We start from the raw sequence: 16494 nt of genomic DNA, 5'->3' as shown, positions 1-16494 counted from the left end.
ATAGATGCATGGTGAAAATATGCACTAGACCTCAGGGAGATGTCTAACAAATTTTAATTATAGGGTCATTTCTGATAGGAAGGCAATTTACTTTCCCCACAGTTCCTCATTATAATTCCTAATTCCTTGTATTGAACGAATCATGTAGTTTTAATATTCTCTCTTTTCAGAAACATGTCTCTTAACATGTTAAGCTAGTCTTTATTTTATCATTTGAGTTGTGGTATCATTTGTTCTGTTAAATTTTATTTTTAGGGCCATTTTTCCAAATAAATCTGTACAGATCAAGGTTGTTTTAGATTTTGTTTTTTTTTTTTCTTTTGGAGTATTAAAAACAAAATCATTTAAGTATCATTTATGATAGTTGAACATATATTTGATTTCATGGTCTAGGTGTAAAGTAAAATCATTAACCAGAGCTGACAGGACACTAAGATGACTCAGTGTAGAGTTAATGACAGGTGAGATCTTAATCAAAGACCATGACCATCACTCAACTAACACTGTTTTGGAAAACAAAGGGCCATATGGCAAGGCTACTTGTGATATGCCAGGGCATTGTTTTGGGAGTATGCACCAGATCATTGATTCTGGATGCTAACATTTGAAAATGATTTCTTGGTGGAGAATATGTGACTTTGGAATTAAGAATTCTCTTAGAATTTCTTTGCAAGGGAAGACACATATGAGAGAAAGGGTAAACAAAATATTTTGTTTATAATTTGCTGTAAAGATGATTTATTACAGTTTAATATTAAACAGCTCAGAAGGCCTAAAATTTATCTCACTTGGTGTTCTAGTTGGTGTTTCTCTCTGACACATGGTGTGAATCAACTGTCCTTCCAACTTGAAAGAGCAGAGAGCTCTCTGACGCAACTCCTTTGTTCTGGGGAATTGTTTCCACTGTGCCTTCAAAAGGGAGGGACGTTAAAAGCTTTGGCTCATGACAGTTCTCTCCAAGTTGGACGCAGTTGGGGGGCTGAATGTTAGTTAAAGGAAGTGGGGTTGGAGACTTCTTCTATAACCTGGACTTACTTTTTTTTTTTTAAAGACTGAACATTAACTTTTTCAAGCTTTCTATTTGACTTTATGAGATTGATGGTCTCTTCTTTCCCCTTAAAATGGAACCAGAAAATCACACAGTTTTATATGTTGGTGTTTTCCAGGGTTCTCTTGTCTTAGATTGTAGCGTTGCTTAGGTTTTTGCCTTCTCCATAGTAGAGTTTTCCTTTGTGAAAATACTCATGTGCCTACATGACAAAAGGAAACATGGGAATGGAAAGTTGAATGACAAAATTATTGTCTCAAAAGATCTCAGTAGACTGGAAAAATAGATTGTAATTGTGATAGGTAGTAAGTTAGAGATTAGGATATCAACTGAGTGAGTATAGCAGTATATAAAATCAAATTAAAAGATTTTATGTGAGTTTAAGCTCAATATATGGCATGATATGACGGCCCAAACTGTTAAAGCATTATTGTAAGACTGTTTTAATAGAAGCTGAGTAAAAAAGTTAAAGGAGATGTGTCTTTTTTCCCCCCTAGCTTGACCATGCTTGATTTTAAAACTGCTAATATTTATAGCATGCGTTCTGTGTGTCAGTCATTGTTTTGATGGTTTACGGATATTATGCCGTTTAATCTTCACACAATAACTGTATGAATTGGTTGCTATTATTATCTGCATATTACAGATGTGGAAACTTAAGTATAGAGAAGTTTAATAATTTGCCCAAGGTCACATAGTTAATAAGTAGCAGAACCAAACTTGAATCCAGGAAGCCTGGCTTTGAAGTCTGTGCTCTTGACCACTGTCCTATACTGCCTGTTTTATTATACTTTAAGAAGAATGTTGACTACTGGAACGTGTCCAGAGGGTAAAAACCTGAATTGAAAGGCTGTTTATATGTGGAATAGTTGAATAATTTGAGATTGTTTAGTCTGGAGAAAGGAAGCAGGGGAGCAAGGACTTGTTCTCAGTGGTCCTTTGAGGGCAAAAATAAGATAGATGGTGAAAATTATAGGAAGGCATATTTTATTTTTGTATAAGAACTTTGCAACAGCCATTGAAATGGGATCAGTTGCTTCATAATGAGCTTTCTTTTACTACAGATGTTTCCACAAAAGCTGGACAAGTATGTGATAGAGATACCTAGAAAAAATTGAACTAGTGTCTGTGAGTTTGGGTTGGATCATGTCTGAAGTTCCTTTTTTCTGTACATTTTTTATATTAAAGAAAAATCTTTAAAATGAGTTAGGCTGTAATACTCTTAAACAAATGCTTCTTTGAAACACACACACACACACACACACACACACACACACACGCAGTATTGATTCCTAATGGAAGCATGGCACTTGTGGTGGAGAGGAAGGGTGTGTCCTGATGTATTTTTGTCTAAACCATGAAGGTTTTTTTGTAAATAGCCTGATGATATTAGTAGGGAGTTCTTTGTATGTCCTGTTAGTGGAATAGGAAACAACAGAAAATGGCCTACTTTTCCAATTTACAAACCAAATTACTTAGTAGTAGAACAAGGTTCCATAATAACCATTGAGGCTCCTCTGTTCCCCTCCCATTTGAAAGCCCATGAAAGAACATTAATTGGTGCACTTCATAGTTGCAATTAAAGGGCCCTAGGAAACTGTTAACATCAGTTTTCAAATTGAGAATTTCAGGATATCATATATATTTATGTTTTAAATACATTTTGAGATTATGATCAATAAGAAGAGAAGGTTCGAATGTAGAAAAGATAGTGAATTAAAAAAATTCTTACCAGTGGGTGATTCCTTCTTGGGTTTGTAGGAGATAGATTGTGAGAAGAAATTCTCATTCTATTTTTTACATTTATTCGATTTTTAGATAATTATTAAACATTAGACTCCAAGTAACCTTGATGTGGTTGTTTTTGTGTGGTTTTTATTTCAGTTAACATTTTATTGAGCATTTATCTATTGTGAACCAGGTACTATTTTAGACTTTTAAAAATGCATTTCCTTTTTTTAATGATAGAAACAATACATGTTTATTTAAAGAAAATGTAAAGTTACAGAAAAGTAGAAAGAAAAAAGTCACAATTGCATTATCCAAACATTTGTATTATTTTGGTGTATTTTTTCACTACCTCCCTCTTGCCCTCATCCTATGTCTCATCTCCTCTTTGTACCCCTTCATCCTTTTCCTTTCATCTTACCCTTTATGTCATTGTAGCAACCTGGGAAAGGTAAATGTTTCTGTGTACTGACAATGTCAGAAAGGTCGCTTCATGTGTGAAATGATAGTGATTACTCCAGTAGGATTATTTTTGAGCAATAAGTAAGATAGTGTATATAAAATGTTCAACAGAGACCTTGGTATATATATATTTTTATTTATTTCTTTTTAGTTCGTTTTTTAAGGTCATTTATTTTCAGAGAGAGAGAGGGAGAGAGAGAATCCCAAGCAGGCTCCATGCTGTCAGCGTAGAGCCTGACGCAGGTCTCGATCCCACAAATCATGAGATCATGACCCGAGCCAAAATCAAGAGTTGGACGCTTAACTGATGAGCCACCCAGGCACCCTGGTATATATATATTTTTAAAAAGCTTACTTTTACTCTTATAATTTTGAGCTGGATTTACCCTTTAATGTTGTGGGTGATATTGGCATAGTAACATTTTCTAGATTCAATTGCTGGGTGGTCAAATGACTGGCCTGTAACTTACTGTGCTTTTCTTAGGAGTTGGTACTGTAGGTAACTTCCCCCTTCTGTTCTTGAGCCATCATTACAAACTCAGATGTGTACCTCAGACATTTTTCAGAACCATGATCAGGTGTAAATCGACTTAGCTGTCTCCCATGATGCGTGGTAGGATTTCTCTGCATACTCGTATGATAATTGTTTAATAGAACACTTAATCCAGGTTGAAATGATGAAAAATTGCTAAATAACAGGACATTTAACATCGCTCTTTGTTCAGCTCTTCATGACTGTACATTACAGTGTCTAGTCTTGGTATGAGACTGATGGTTATCATTATGATACAGAGTTCTTGACTACTTTTATGTTCTCCCAAATACAAATCTTTAACAGACTGTACCCCTCTCTCCCCCTTATAAAAAAGGACTTTGCCAACAAATTTTTTTCTCTCCTTTGAGAGTTAACTTGGTAATTTCGAGCATATAACCATGATGTTTGGGAGTTATCTAACTGTTTCCATTGTTGTAGCCTGATTGTCCATGGTTTAATCATCAGTAGTTAAGAAGGAAAGCAAAAAATGGCTCCAGGCTGCACAGTACCATAAAAAATTTCCACCTGGAAGCAATTTTTTCTAAAAGCCCTTAGGGACTGCTGTCACCCTCCCCCCCTTCTGTTGGCAAAAAAAGGGCCAGAAACACCAGTTCCCTTCAGAGTCAGGTCTTGTTGCTGTTTAATCATCTTTCTCCTAGCTTCCAGAGAAGGTTAGAGGAGAGCTGGGGAAATAACAAATTATTCCCAGACACTTCTCTTCTTCTACAATAGATTTCCTTGAACTTTCTAAGTTCCTTTTTTCTTCCTCCGATTCCTTCTTTTTCTATTTTGCATTTTAGCTGAAGTACAAACTATTTGTGCTGCTAGAACTTGAACTTACTTTTTTTAAGTAAGAATGTTTATTATTAACTCTAGGCTTGTCTTTGGAGAAAGTTTAAATGTTGAAACATATTTCAGGCACTGCTTTAGACCCTTTGTCACTCTATAATGCCTTCTCTGTGGGATACAGGCGTTGTTCCAGGAGTAAACCCTCAAGGAACGCAAGGTCCTATAGGGAAGATAGACAGATAAATAAACCATCATGATGTAGAGTGCTCAGTGTAGTACTCTCTCAAAAATATGAACAAATAAACATTTCAGAACAGAAGAGTATTGATTCAGCTTTCCATCAGTAAATGTTATTAGTGGTGGGGCCCATTCATTTCTAGAATAATACGAGGCATTTGTTGAAGAACTTTAAGGCAAAGCAAGATGATAGTACTTCTCAAACCACACATGGTTTCATAGGTTCAAGGCCAGTTTAAATTTACAGTGTCAAAATAAGGGCGTAAATGGGGTGTTAAATGAGGATGCTGTGGCTATTAAGGAGTACTTCTTACCCTGTATCAATTGATTATCAATGATAGGGCTAGGTGCTTCAACAGATTTTGTTTCTTCATAAAAAAAAAACCAAACATTTTTTAATGTTTGTTTATTTTTGGGAGGGGGAGGGGCAGAGAGAGAGAGGTCGACACAGAGGCTCCAGGCTCTGAGCTGTCAGCACAGAGCCCGAAACGGGGCTCGAACTCACGGGCTGTGAGATCATGATCTGAGTCAAAGTCAGATGATTAACCGACTGAGCCACCCAGGTGCCCCATTTCTTCATTTTTATAAATATTTATTTATCTATTTATCTATCTATCTATCTATCTATCTATATTTATTTATTTATTTATTTATTATTTGATTTATTTTTACAATTTATATCCAAGTTAGTGAGCATATAGTACAATAATGATTTCAGGAGTAGATTCCTCAATGCCCCTTACCCATTTAGCCCATCCCCCCTCCCACAACCCCTCCAGCAACCCTCTGTTTGTTCTCCATATTTAAGAATCTCTTATGTTTTGTCCTCCTCCCTGTTTTTATATTATTTTTTGCTTTCCTTCCCTTCTGGTCATCTGTTTTGTATCTTAAAGTCCTCATATGATGAAGACAATATAAATAGATTTTTAAATGTATTCCTTAATAAACTGGATTATTACATACTGCAGTGGATTTTTATTATGGAAGAAATTGACTTCTTGTGGGAAAAGATGCCTAATGTCAGCATATCAGTAAGTAGGAGAAAAGTAAAACCTTCAGTATGAATCTTCAAAGAATGAACTCACAATTCTGTTTGGTGTAAATGCCTCCTGACAGTGCAGGCTTAAATTTTCTCTGGTTTTATGAAAAGTTAGTTAGGTTCTACCTCGTTGGGAAGGAGGGAATCTTCTATGCCAGGTTATGGTAGTTGTAGTAAGGAAGGAGGTTTTATAGAAGTGAGTTTTGAGCTGAAGCTTGAAGGATGAGTAGGAGTTTGCCAGGTAAAGTGATGATAAGATTCTGGGCAGAGCGACTGCCGAGTACACTCAAGGAACTTCGAGTGGAGATGTAGAGAGAATGTGGAGAGTGTTCAGAGATAAGTCTACACCTGGAGAGGGCTTATATATTATGTTACGGACTTGGACTTGATTTTGAGGCAGGCCTTAATTCTAAAAGGGAGTGAGTGTGTTTCATGATCACATTTCATTTAAAGAAGATTACTGCGAAAGAAGTATCAAACAAAGATTGTTAGGGAAATAAGGAGGGAGGTCAAACGGTTGTTGAGAGATAATGAGGACATGAGCCAGGGCAGTAGCAGGGGGGGATAGGGAGGAAGAAAAGCATGGAAGTGATATTATGGAATCAGAATTAGTCTTGGTGATTGAGTAGTTGGAAGGAGGCGTGAGGTAGGGTGAGGAGTCCAGGTTAACTTACGTATCTCTAGTTTGGGTGGGTGGTGGTATCTTCAATTAGAGATGGTGACTGTAGGAGGGAATTGGAGGTTTGGGTGGCAAGCTAATGATTTCAACTTTTCACACGTGCAGTTTGAGATGTTTTTGAGGATGAATGGTGGTTGGATATTCGGGTTTACAGGATTTGACAGAGGTATGCCCTGGTGTTATTGCTTTGGGAGTCAAAGGTGTTTAATATTGAAAACTGAAGTATTTATGATATCTCTGAGTGAGTTTGTGCGAGAGTGAGAGGAGATGAAGCCCAAGCAGGTGTTGAGGTCCAGAAGGAAGAAGAATTAGTGGAGACTGAAAAGGGAAATGTCATGGAAGCCCTGAGAGTAGATCTTTAAGAGAGAGGGAGGGGCATGTGGCTGGCCCAGTCAGTAGAGCATGTGACTGTTGATCTCAGGATTGTAGGTTTGAGCCCTTTGTTGGGTGTAGAGATTACTTAAAAATAAAATCTTCAAAAAAAAAGAAAAAATAAGGGAGAGGGAATGGTTAGTGGTGGCACATACAAAAGAGGAGTCAAGTAAATGATGAACTGAAGAATGAATATTTTATTTGACAGGCTTTTTTTTTTTTTTTTTTGATTTTAGCAAGAATCGGTTCATTAGGGTGATGTGGGTAAGAAAGAAGTTACACTGGGTCGAAGACCAAGTCCAGTTTGAGGAAATGGAGGCAGTGGGTATAGATTGCTCCTTTAAGAATCTTAGCTATGAGAGGAGAAAGAGTAAGAGAAAGGATGCCAGAAGGCAAATTATCAGGACAGAAATTTTAATTTAACAGTATTTGTTTAAAAAAGAGTAAAAAGGGGGCTATGTTGTTGTTTTTAAGTAGGCTCCATGCCCAGCGCAGAGCCCAGTGTGGGGCTTGAACTCATGGCCTTGAAATCTAGATCTGAACTGAGACTGAAAGTCCAATGCCTGACCAGCTGAGCCACCCAGGTGCCATGGGGCTATGTTGGTTTAAGAGGGGGGAATGTTTTAGAGAAAGAAGTCCATAGGGATGAAACATTTGAAAGTACAGAAATAAAAAGAAGTATTGATGCAGCATTCCTGGAGTGGAGGAGAAATGAGAGTTTTTAGAACAGAATTAGTCTTAGATTGAGGTGTGATATCTATTCCATTGAGATAGGAAGGTACATGTTTAAGGGTAGATAGAGATATAGATTGTCCTTAACAGCGTGGCTGTCACGGTAGCAGTTACGGCGGTCTCTGTTTCCTTGCTTTCATTTATTTTCCAATAGGCTGTTGTTGATTTGACAGATGTTTTGTGACAATTTCCCCTTCTCCACTTTGCCGTGCTATTTAGCCAATACCAGGTTTTTAGTAAGCTCCTTAGCTAGGTGCTAGTTAACATTTCTCCACCCTGTTTTTATCTCTCTGAAAATACCATCAAAAGAGCCATCATGTGTGGGGTCCCCTTTCTGCTTTGAAGGAGATCTCCATCACAACATTCTTTTGGTTGCATGGACTATTTTGGTGAAGCCAGTTGTATACCTTGGTATCTGTAGGGTGGAAGAAGGATTTAAATGTGTTTGATCTCCTGTGGCAGTGCAAGGACATTTGGGTATAGTCTTCAGTTTAGACTTCCTTAACTAGTATGTGCTTCCCCTGTCCTTGATGATAATATACAGTGATCTGCTTTCACCTTTATATACTCTGAGCATCCACATTACCATAGTAAAGGTCTGAATTAAAGTGATAGATGAACTGAAGAAGAGGAAGGAACTTTAAACTCCACTTGACCTTCTGCAGTTTCTCTTTCAACATCATGCTCAAATCTGTTTTTCCACTTTATTTTTAACTTTTGGAATAAACAAAAATACTAATGATGCTTTTATGGAGCTTAATGAGAAGAAAATGTTTCAAGACTAAAAACCATGACACAAGTTAAAAAAAAATATATGAAAAAGAAAAGACCAGAATAAATTCTGGATTTTTTTCTTGGATTAATCAAAACAAAAAGAAAAATGTTCAGTCTTTGTGTCTTAAAGTTCCCCTTGGTTCTGAAAACATTTCAACAGCTAAACTTTGTTTGATGTGATATTATTCAACTGTCTTTGAGATAATCAGAAACCCACATCTTATAGTCAACTAATCTTTGACAAAGCAGGAAATGATATCCAATGGAAAAAAGATGGTCTCTTCAACAAATGGTATTGGGAAGACTGGACAGCAATATGCAGAAGAATGAAACTGGGCCACTTTCTTACACCATACACAAAAATAAGTTCAAAGTGGATGAAAGACCTAAATGTGAGACAGGAAACAATCAAAATCCTGGGAGAACACAGGCAGCAACTTCTTTGACCTCGGCCATAGCAACTTCTTACTAGACACATCTCCAGAAGCAAGGGGAACAAAAGCAAAAATGAACTATTGAGACTTCATCAGGATAAAAACCTTCTGCACAGTGAAGGAAATAACAAAGCTAAAAGACAACCTTCGAAATGGGAGAAGATATTTGCAAATGGCATATCTGATAAAGGGTTAGTTAGTATCCAAAATCTATGAAGAACTTATCAAACTCAACACCCCAAAATAAACAATTCAGTTTAGAAATGGGCAGAAGACATGAACAGACATTTCTTCAAAGAAGATATCCAGATGGCTAATAGACACATGAAAAGATGCTCAACATTGCTCATCATCAGGGAAATACAAATCAAAACCATGATGAGACACCACCTTACTCACCTGTCAAAATGGCTAAAATTAAAAACGTAGGAAAAAAACACGTGTTGATGAGGATGTGGAGAAAGGGGAACCCTCCTACATTTTTGATGGGAGTGCAAATTGGTGTAGCCACTGTGGGAGACAGTATGGAGGTTCCTCAAGAAGTTAAAAATAGAACTAGCCTATGACCCAGCAATTGCACTTCTAGGTATTTATCCAAAGGATACAAAAATACTGATTCAGAGGGGCACATGCACCTAATGTGTATTGTAGGATTCTCAACAATAGCCAAATTATGGGAAGAGCCCAAATGTCCATTGACTGATAAATGGATAAAGAAGATGTGGTGTGTGTACACACACACACACACACACACACACACACTCTGAAATATTACTCAGCCATCAAAAAGAATGAAATCTTAACATTTGCAATAACATGGATGGAGCTAGAGTGTATTATGCCAAGCAAAGTAAGTTAATGAGGGAAAGACAAATACCATATGATTTCATTCATATGTGGAATTTAAGAAACATCAGATGAACATAGGGGAACGGGGAAAAAAAGAGAGGGAAACAAACCATAGGAAACTTTATTTTTATTATATTTTTCAAGGTTTATTTATTTAGTTTTGATGGGGGCAGAGAGAGAGATTGAAAGAGAAAGAGCGAGAGAGAGAGAGAGAGACAGAATCCCAAGCAGGCTCTCCACTGTCAGTGCGAAGCCTGGGGGGGCCCTGAACCCACAAACTGCGAGATCATGCCCTGAGCCGAAATCAAGAGTCGGATGCTTAAGTGATCCACCCAGGTGCCCCAAAACTTTTTTTTTAGAGAGAACATGAGCAGGGGAGGGGGAGAGAGAGAAAGAGAAAGAGAGAATCTTAAGCAGACTCCATGCTCAGTGTGGAGCCCAACACAGGTCTCAATTCCATGACCCTGGGATCGTGACCTGAGCTGAAATCAAGAGTCAGATGCTCAATCGACTGAGCCACCAAGGCACCCCAAGAGACTCTTAAATATATAGACCAAACTGAGGGGTGATGGAGGGAGGTGGGCTGGGGAATGGCTAAATGGGTGGTGGGTACTAAGGAGGGCACCATTTTCTAATGAGTACTGGATGTTATGTGTAGGTGATGAATCATTCTGCACGTGAAACCAATTTTACCATTTATGTTAACTAACTAGAATTTAAATAAAAACTTGAAATAATAATAAAAAAAAAGAAACCTACATCTTAGTCTCCTACCATTCCTTCCATTTCTCCATCTTTAGCATACATGGAGGCTCTCCTCCGGGCCAGGTTCAGTGCTAGAAGCTGGAGATAAAATGGGCAAGACACAATCTCTGGCCACAGGAAATTAATGTTCTAGTAAGAACTAGTAAGAGAAATTGACAAGTGAATGGGCAATCAGAATATAGTTTAATAAATTCTGTGATGGCATTCATAACAAAGGAGGAACACAGAGTCTCTGGAACTAGAGAAAGTTTCCTAGAAAAATTAAGGTGCGAGCTGAGATTTGAGGAGTGAATGGGAGTTAACTCTTAACTGGAAGAAAATGGGGAAAGCAGTCTAGCAGTCCTGGGAACAGGATTCCTTAGCATTGTGTAGACTTTGATTCACTGTTGGCTTTTTCTTTGATTTACCTACTACCTTTGAAGACTGAACAATGTTGTGCATTTAGGATACTTTCCTTTGCAAGTAATAGAATATTGAGGGAAAGTGGAAATAAGCAATTTCCTAAAAATTGGAAATTGCCCTTAAAATAGGAAATTTATTAACTCATGTACTCTGAAGTTGGGAAATAGGACTGTTTCAGCATTGGTTCATCATCAAGGACCCAGGTGTTTTTCATGCTTTCCCCCTTGCCATCCTCAGATTGTTGGGGCTGTCTCCTCTCACCTTGGGATGTTTGCTGCGTCCCCACACATTGTATTGGACAGTGTCTGAAGTAGGAAAAGCAGTTTCTTTTCCTGCATCCTTCAGGAAAGAAAACGTCTTCTTGGATCTTCACTTTGAGACTTTTCTTTATTTCTCATTGGTGCGAGTTGTGTCACCTATTAACTGGTCACTGACATGGGGAATGGAATAACCATGATTGGTTTACGGATTAGTTTGTACTTACCTCTTGGAGTAGGATGGGAAGGTGAAACACCAGAACAAATTGGGGCTCTTCCAACAGGAAGAAGAATGGAATAGCTTTTGTGTAGGCACAACTAATAGGCAACGGACTCATCCTGAAGTAGAAGTGTAAGAGAGAGAGAGAGAGAGAGAGAGAGCGCGTGCGCATGCATGTGTTTTTTTTTTTTTTTTTCTTAATGTTGATCCATTTTTGAGAGGGAGAGACAGTGCAAGTGGAGGAGGGGCAGCAGAAGGGGGAGACACAGAATCCGAAGCAGGCTCTGGGCTCTGAGCTGTCAGCACAGAGCCTGTCGCTGGGTTTGAACCCACTAACCGCTAGATCATGACCTGAGCTGAAGTCGGTCGCTTAACTGGCCAAACCACCCATGCGCCCTGTGTCTTTGTTTTTAAACCCCTGAAGCATTGTGTCCAGCATGAGCTTTTCCTAATTGTGTTTTCTTTGGGAGTCAGTTCCAGATGTATCAGTAACAAGCAATGCAATTTTCATTATGGCATTTTTACTTTCCTTAGCCTCAGTTTCCTCCATTGTACAATAATAGCTTTGTATTCCGTCTCTAAGACCTCTTTCAACTCTGAAATTTTAGGGGTTCATGGAACCATTTTACTTTTTTTGCTGGACAGACCAATGTACTACAGAGGACACTTCCCAGCTGTGTGAATTTGGCAAGTTGCGGGGCGCCTGGGTGGCGCAGTCGGTTAAGCGTCCGACTTCAGCCAGGTCACGATCTCGCGGTCCGTGAGTTCGAGCCCCGTGTCAGGCTCTGGGCTGATGGCTCAGAGCCTGGAGCCTGTTTCCGATTCTGTGTCTCCCTCTCTCTCTGCCCCTCCCCCGTTCATGCTCTGTCTCTCTCTGTCCCAAAAATAAAATAAACGTTGAATTTGGCAAGTTGCTTCATCTTGGGTTCAAGTTCTTCATTTATAAGATGGGAATTATGTCTAATTTATAAGGAGCAAAGGATTTAAATGAGATAACATATGCTCATAACATTATTTTCCTCTTTGGACAAACAGATTAGAGCTGATACAGGCTGTAGCAAATGATATAATCCTGTAATGATTTGTTACAGAGGAATGATAAGTATTTGTTGAATAGAGTTCCTGAAGTGCCATTTTAGCAGTTAAAATCTGTCTCTTAAAATGCCCATGAAATCTAGGTGGGATGTTTGAAAGTATGCATCAGATATAGCCACTAGGATAAAACATGTTACTTTTTGCAAAAACCTGTGTGTGTGTGCACGTGTGTTTGTGTGTATGTGTTTATGTGGTTGTTTTTTGTGTATTGGGTACTTTTTTTGGTGAAATTAGACTCTACAAGGCAGCATTTATGTGGTTGACTCAAAATTTAGGCTATAAAACCTTTTTAATTCCTAAGCATTTCTTGTTTCTCTTTTACTAGGTACTAGAATATTCTTTAGCTTATGACAAATAATGCAGTGGTGCAGTTTGTTTATTTCATAGTCTTATTTAACTGTGGCACACCTGTGGCACTGATACGTTAAAAGCATATAGCTTTTCTGTAAATCCTGCTTTATATTAGAAATGGAAATTTAAATATTAGAGTGCTTTATATAAAGTATCATTTAATAACTAGTTATAAGTCATTGGCCAGGAGGTATTATAGAATACAGGTTTTAGATTTTTAAGCAGTCTCTTCTTACTTGGACACAACAAGTCAAAAGTTTCAAGGAATATTAGAAATGGGTCATCACTAGATGGCAGTCTTTCTCTAGTTTAAGTCATTTATTTGGGGTTGGGGGGGTGGGGAAGCTACTCTTTGTTCAAGTGCACTGTTGACTGCAAATATTAGGTTAACTTTCGTAGGTCTATAATCTTTCCAGAATATAAGACTTGTTTATTTTTGCTTTTAACATTTTATATCTGATAGATAATGTTGGTTAGTACTGAGTAAGGCTCAGATACACTTGAAATGCTGGTAGAAATTGAACTGTTAAGTAGTGATCTATAATTGCCTTTTCCTGTGCTGGGCAATTTGAAGCAAAACCTTTAAATCAGTGATTTTTAACCTCTTTGTTAACCAGATGGAAGCTATGGATCAGTTTCCCCCAAAATTACATATATGTGCTTCTCCCTATACACACATAAAATCTGGAAAATGTGGATTTCTTGAAACATACCCATTGAACACAAGTTTATTAAATATAGTTCAACACCCCTGTTTTAAATATGTGAGTTTTATGTTTATTCTAACTTTTTAAACTCTCAAGATACTCAAGGGATCCACTGTAAACCTTTGATGTTATTCAACATTATTATAATTAAAGAGAATAGTAGAATCATAAAGGCTGTAAAATAGGAGAAATAGGTAGGGGCTAAGTGATAAGGATGTAGAAAATTCATTAAATTGTTTTGAACCTGTTAACACTATTCTGGAAAATGTATGATCTTTACATTTTATTGACTTAACTTGAAAGTGGAAGTTAATTGTAGAAAGTAGGCTGATACTTAAGAGAATTTGTAATTGGTTGCCTTCTATTTCCTAAATGAGAAAGCTGAGGATCAGAGAAATTAACTGAGTTGGCTGCTTAGTTGCATTGCTAAAACCAAGGTTTCACAGTCAGGCAACGAAAATCTACGTTTCTTTCTTTGATTTATATTATTTTATAGGAAGTTCAGGGAACTAGGGAGGCATTATTGACATGTTATGAATTTCTTAATTTGGGGATTTTCTTCTCCTTGAGTTGTCTTTTGTGATATTAATATAGATACTGGAAAGGAAAAAAAGAAGAGATTGTACATAGTAGAAGGAAGTAGATGTGCTACTTAACAGTATTGCTAGGTCAAGCTATAACTGAATTTGAAACCAAAGAGTTATCTAATATTGAATACTTTCTGCTCATGTCATTTAGACTGTTACATTTTTACTGGTTATTGCTTTTCTATGAGGGGCAAGGAATATTAGTATCTTCACATGGTAACCTTTCTTTTCTTTCCCTTTGGAAGGAGAAATTTATGTTTATTTGAAGTTAGTTGAAATGTCAATGGTAGATTATGTCTTGTGTTCATATTTCAAATAGCTCCTTCAGGCAAGTGGTCATTCTATATTGTGTCTTTTTTTTTTAATGTTTATTTATTTTTGAAGGAGAGAGAGACTGAGTGTGAGTGGGGGAGGGGCAGAGAGAGAGGGAGACACAGAATCCAAAACAGGCTGTCAGCACCGAGCCTGATGCGGGGCTCGAACTCACAGACTGCGAGATCATGAACTGAGCCAAAGTTGGACGCTCAGCCAACTGAGCCACCCAGGTGCCCCTCTATATTGTGTCTTAATTGTCAGCATGGGGATTGTTTATAATTTATTTGAAGATCTCTCCTCTTTACTTCAAAAGAAGGAGAATGAATATAGATTGCTCTGGGTTTTCTGCAGTAAGTGTTTAGAATTTTTAGTGGAAGCCAAACTTGTATATATATTATCTGTAGTTACTGCTGAGTTTTGGGCAATGGAACTGATCTGCTGAGGAGAGTATGCAAGATGAGGGTCATGATCTGGCACCCACAAATGATTCTAGAATGTGAAAATGTTGGTAATGAACACATGTGTATTTGTTAAACAAATGTCAGATGTCGAAGAGGTTTTAGAGATAGTATTACTCATTCATTTAGTCAACAATGAATGAATGTTTACTCATTGCCTACCACCTATTTGGCACTGTTTGTAGAGGTACAGTGGTGAATGTGGCAGACAAAGTTCTTGCCCTGGAGCTTATAATCTAATTGGGATGGGTTTGGGGGGAGAGATAGACAACAAACCATGGATGATGAGAATGAGAGAGTTGTTTGAAGATTCAGAGAATGAGCATTACTAACATGAGAACAGCAAAAACAGAATTCTTCAGGGAAGAAAAGCCTTAAAACCAACAAAAAAGGCCATTGTAGCTAGAACATAGGGGATGGAGGGAAGCTAGGGGTGGGAACTAGAGAGGAATGAGGTTGGAGAGATAATCAGAGTCTAGATTGTGTAGGATCTTATAGGTTGTGGTAAGGATTTAAGATTTTTATTCCTTTGGTAAAGAGAAGCCATTTTCTTTTTCTTTCTACAATTAACTTCCACTTTCAAGTTAAATCAATAAAATGTACAGATCATACATTTTCCAGACTAGTGTTAACAGGTTCAAAACAATTTAATGAATTTTCCAAATTTTTATTTCTTTGGTAAAGCAGAAGGATAACATATAAATTACTGCTTTGTAAAGATCATTTTAACTGCTGTGTGGAGGGTGTCTGAATACAGGCAGGCAGATGGGGAGAAGGGGAGATGGAGACTTTTGGAAGGCTATTAGTAGTGTGCCAATGATATAGATTTGGACTAGAGTTTTAGTGGAAATAATGGGATGCAGTCCACTATTAAGATATGTTTTGGAGGTTGGATTGTTAGGACTTCTTGATCAATTGGATAGGGTGCGTGATAGAAAGAGGTGGATTGGGAGTAATTCCTGCGTTTGGATTTTGGACTTGGGTAACTGGAGAGTGCTATTAGTTGTGGTGAGGTGGTTGAATGGTGGGAAGATTTGGGGGAGGAACAGGTTGGAGAGTGGAGATAGTTTGGTGATAGATGATTTTTAAATTTGAGATGGTTTTTAAAAGTCCAGTTGTGATTGTTAAATGGTAGCCGGGTATTTGAGTCTAGTGCTCAGTGCAGTGGTCTGAATTACAGGTGTGGATTAGGAAGTCGTTATTATGTACAGGGTATTTTAAAGCCATGGCATGGGATGACATTGCTTGGTAAAAGAGCGTAGGTAGAAAAGATAAGTTGTTTTAGAATATTTAGAAAAAGAATAGAGAGGAGGAGTCCAGAAAGGAGATTGAGAAGGCATGTTAGTGAAAGGATAAAAAAACCACACTATTGTGGTATCACGGAATTCTAGAGAAAAGATTGTTTCAAGAAGGGTGAGTGTATCACGTTACAGCAAATGCTGCTATTAAGTGGAGCATGATGAATGCTGACTATTGGGAGGTGAGGAAGGGGAAAGGAGTTTTACTGGAAGGGGAGCAGAGAAATAAGATGGAGAGAAGGGTATAGGTAAGGACAGTTTCTTAAGGTCCTGTTTATATACCCATGAGAATGGTTTAGTAGAGTGGGGAAATGTATGGTGTAAGGGATGGATAAAAGGAAATAATTAAAGGTATAAAGTT

At 37.7% G+C, this 16494-nt stretch overlaps 1 protein-coding gene across 6 annotated transcripts in view; it reads left to right on the top strand.

Moving 5' to 3' along the window:
• Positions 1-16494, top strand: part of EXOC6B (exocyst complex component 6B) — a 616021-nt gene that overhangs the window by 75064 nt on the left and 524463 nt on the right. The window lies entirely within an intron of this gene.

The sequence above is a fragment of the Leopardus geoffroyi genome, chromosome A3, assembly GCF_018350155.1.
Source record: "Leopardus geoffroyi isolate Oge1 chromosome A3, O.geoffroyi_Oge1_pat1.0, whole genome shotgun sequence".
Taxonomy (NCBI): Eukaryota; Metazoa; Chordata; class Mammalia; order Carnivora; family Felidae; genus Leopardus; species Leopardus geoffroyi.
Note: the sequence above shows the minus strand (reverse complement) of the source record. Positions and strands in the feature narration are given on the sequence as shown.